The sequence below is a fragment of the Anneissia japonica genome, unplaced genomic scaffold (assembly GCF_011630105.1).
Source record: "Anneissia japonica isolate Jap-2015-1 unplaced genomic scaffold, ASM1163010v1 scaffold376_len1572418_cov194, whole genome shotgun sequence".
NCBI lineage: Eukaryota > Metazoa > Echinodermata > Crinoidea > Comatulida > Comatulidae > Anneissia > Anneissia japonica.
In genome coordinates, this window is record NW_022741166.1 from 1,533,362 (window position 1) to 1,538,003 (window position 4,642).

The 4,642-nt window shown below is 37.5% G+C and overlaps 1 pseudogene; it reads left to right on the forward strand.

Moving 5' to 3' along the window:
* The first annotated feature begins 991 nt into the window (after window positions 1–991).
* On the forward strand, window positions 992–2,948 carry LOC117118651 (annotated as a pseudogene).
* The last annotated feature ends 1,694 nt before the right edge of the window (window positions 2,949–4,642 follow it).

Genomic DNA, 4,642 nt, shown 5'->3' on the forward strand with positions numbered 1-4,642 from the left:
CACAGACATATACAAACATACACAGAATGCAAGCCATTAAGGAAAGGAAAGGAAAGAAGTGTACATTAAATCTAAAGAAGAGATGATCGAAAATGATAAAGAAAAAAAAGAAACATAACTCCACTGTTTAGACCAAAAAAATGGAATAGAGAAGAACTGGAGAGACAGAAAGAAAATACAAAGAAAACATGGTTCGAACACGGAGGATTCGATACCGGTACCGTCTTCTTTGTGGATGCTACGCCATGCAGTACTCTTGCAACACAATGTAAACAAATATTTAAGGCAACACACCTGAAAATAAAAGTAATTGAAAAAGCTGGCCAAGACTAAAAAAAAGTGTGTTTTATAAATACAATCGACTTAATAGAAATGGTAGAAAAGCTATAAATAGACGCTCACATTGAATATGGTGCACACAGTTACAAAAACCCGCTTACCATACATTAAAATTAAAACAATTGCAAAAGAACAAAAGAAACGATGTGGTTGGATAATATATGAAACACGTTCTGAGACTACCTATTTATAGGGACTCCTGTCAGAAAAGCGCATCTGTGAAAAGGTAATGAGGTAAGCCAAATCGCTGAATATAGAGATGCCGAGTAGTTTCCACCATTGCAGCAGTAACATAAAGAAGCTAGGAGAGTAATATCCTATTGTTTTTTTTAATCACAACTGCAATACATATAAAATGCCATTTATAAAATAATTGCAGTTTATAATTGTAGTAGTTATATACTGTATTTCTATATTTCTATTTATTTTTAGTACCGGTAAATGACAATACTCTAGTATTGATTGGAACACGTCCTCATACTCAAAGTCAAGATTACTGTTTAGCATAATGCATAATGTTAGTGGAAAGTCACTCTTAAGTGCTAATTTAAAGCAATAAGAACTAAACATAGCCCCCAACATATCAAACCTCTTCATTATGATTAGTTTTCAAAAAATAATCATCCAGATTATGTTTTTAATTTACAACTGATGTTGTTTCAGAATTGAAATGGTCGTCAAACGGATAGCCATCTTAGGCGCGGGCGCCAGTGGTCTTACAGCCGCAAAGTGTTGCCTCGACGAGGGATTAGTACCTGCCTGCTTTGAGAAAAGTGACGTAATCGGCGGGCTATGGAACTGTAGAGAAAACGGCAAAGGACAAGGCGGTGTGTTCAGGTCCACGGTCAGTATTATGAACAAAGGGACAGTCATGATTACGTCGACTTTCATGGATTCGAACGCAAGAAGGTTGTGATCGTTGGCGTCGGGAATTCTGGCTGCGATGCTGCCGTTGAGATTAGCCAACATGCTTAACAGGTATTGTTAGAATTATGCAAATGTATACATTTAAATATAGGCACTTGACGAAACCTGTATGCAATGCAATTTACAACTCTTTTATTTCAGGTATTTTTAAGCACACGAAGGGGAACTTGGATTGTGAATCGAGAGGCAGACAGTGGTGTTTCTTCTGACATTAAAAACATCACCAGATTCAATTCTATGTTTCCGTTACATGTGGTGAACATCATGACACAGAGGCAGCTTAATAAGAAGGGCAATTATGCTAACTCTCACGGTCTTCAACCAGAACACAATTTCTTATCACAGCACCCAACTGTCAATGATACACTGTTGAATACAATAATTGAAGTTCGTGTGACAGTCAGAAGCAATATCAAACGCATCAACAAAACTTCTATTGAGTTTGATGACGGAACGTGCGAGGATGACATAGATATCATTCTCATGGCAACCGGCTACACATTCAGTTTTCCGTTCATTGATGAATCAATTCTAAACGTTGATAACAATCAGATATCTTTGTACAAGTACGTCCTTCCCGTCAAACTCTCACCACCGACCCTTGCCATCATCGGTCTAGCGCAGCCCCGGGGTGCGATCATGCCAATATCAGAGATACAAAGCCGTTGGGCAACACTTCTTTTCAGGGGGCTGTGAAAGCGCCCACAATGACTAAAATGCTATGTGATGTTTCAGTAAAAAAAAAATGATAGAGAAACGCTACGTAAAATCTTTACGTAATACAATACAATTGGATTGGGTTTCTTATATGGACGAGATTGCTTCCGAAATTGGTGTGAAACCAAATTTATTTCTGATCTTTTTTCAAGATCCAATGTTTGCTTTTTAGTGTTTTTTCGGGCCATGCTACTCTTACCAGTGTCGTCTTGTGGGCCCTGTGAAATTGGCTGGGGTCAAAACGGCTATAGAAATGGCAATGAAAAGAGTATTTTACTCGACAAGAACACGGGCTAAGGATTCATATACTTGCAGATCGATTCAAATGTTGAAAATTCTTGTAGTGATAATAGGTTCACTTATAACTGTTACATGCATACTCGCAAACTATCTTATTTGAAGACAATGGCTGGTATCAAGTCAATGTCTCCAAATATGATTTTTTTTATTGTAAAAATGTATATACATTTTTTTATGGATTTTAATAAATGTTGAAAGCTTAATTCGTTCATAAATATGCAGTAGGCCTCCTCATGCATTTTATAATTCTCTTGCTCTTTGTTTGTTCAAAATATATACCGCGTTTCCAAGTAATGTAACTAATTGTACCTCTACAAAAAAATTTCCTTGTCTTTAGTTATTCAAATATCGTTAAAATACTCCAACCATAAGATAATAAATCCTACATGATACAGTTAAGTAAATTAAGGCTGTTTAAGCTGAGATAAGGTGAACTGGGCTTGGTTTGGTTGTGTTTTTTTTTGTTTTTTTTACTTTATTAAAGTACTGTAGGCTATTGGTCCTGCATGAGAGGGGAGAATCGAAGATTTTTCTTTGGTCGGTGGGGGCTGGCTACTAAAAATAGTTTGAGTTATTATACTACAATATGATGGGTTATTATCGATGGTGCGATGTGATTCTGGTTAAGTGATTGATGGAATAAATCATGTTGAATAAATTTAGTTTGTGAACGCATGTGTTGGTTTGTATTAAATTATACAGGACATTCAAATCAGGGAACAGTGAAATCACACTGTTCCCTGTTCAAATCTTTATTAAATAAAGTCGACAATTAAATTTGGAGGACTAGGCCTAGGCCTATATATCTCCATACCTAAATTACTACGGTATATACCTATATTGCTATTCCATTGGAATGTATTATTGAAATTTGAAATCAACATAGTTGTCCTTTATTACAATTACAACTATATTTGGTATGGAACAACGTACTACATCATTTCACATTGATATATATATTATATTATATTATTGAAAATGTAGAACTGGGTATAATCACTCTACAGACTGTTTCATGCTATTGCAATCTTCAGGAGTGAGACAATACAAGGATTGTGTGAGTATATGAATTCTAAGGCAGGTGAAAATGCAAATGAGTTAATTGTTTTTAAGTAAGTATTTGTTGTTGTGCCTGCATTTAGACAATAGCTCGGTTCTTTTGTTTAGTATTGACTGTTTGTCTGAATATATTATGTGAAGTTTTCGGTTATGCATAGGTTGCAGCGTTTTGTTTTTGGGGAGTAAGCCGATGCTCTGTCGATAATAGACCATTTGATATTGTAGGGTGTGTTGCTGTCTTTTAATTTCCATACGTATTTGGAGAGTTTCTGTGTTTGGGGGTGTTAAAAGTGTATTTGTGGTTTGTGTATCGGGTTTTGAACGGCGTGTCGGTGAGCCCGATGTAGCATTTTGTGTCATCATTTGAGTGGACAGTGGCTTTGTAGATGATGAATGAGGTGAGGCAATTTCCGGAGAGTGGACATTCATCTTTTTTCCTGCAATTGCAGAGTTTATCTGGCTGTTGTTGCTTAGCAACCAGAAACTGTTTGTTGTGGGCTCTGATTATACTGCCCATGTTTCTTGAGCAGCTATAGCTGACTTTAACATTGTTCTTGTTGAACAGCTTGTGCAAAATGTTGCCACTCGGAAAATGTTTCTTTACGAGGTTAAGGAATTATTTTCCGATGTTGGTTTTAACTCCTTTGCTGAATGGTTGGTTGTACCAGATTATTTGTCTGCTTCTATTACTTTTTTCGGATTTTGGTTGTGGAGGCTGGTATTCCATTTTGTGCTGGAATCCGCTGTTTTGCAGAGCTTGTTCGTAGTCAGGGGCGGCGCTGTTTTGCAGAGCTTGTTCGTAGTCAGGGGCGGCCTTATGAAATGATTCACTGGAATCCGATATACTGGATATGCGTAGAATGCGGGAATTTGTTTCAGGATAGATGGGGGATGGTTGGATTTGGGTAGAGTAGTTGGTTGTTTGGTTGCTGTAAGACCGTTTTTTAGGCTGAGTGTAACATCGAGGAAGTTGGTGGTGTGGATCAGCGTCACCATGAATTGGGCTGAGGTAAACACGATTATGTCACCGCAGAGTGCCGAAAATGGCACTCACAGAATTAAAATTTGAATGTAATTTTTGTTTGTCTCCACTTTAATCCGTCACTGGACATGGTCCTACAGTCGATGTCACACAATATGCTATTATGTATCAACAACACTCTTTTGCATCAGGATGCTAGAGCGAGGACACCATAGAGAGGGCCTCGGGGCTCTTAGGAATCAGAGGCCCTGCGGACCGCCGCACGAGAGCGCATAGGCGTTATGCCACTGAAATTTATATATATAATAGATAATATAT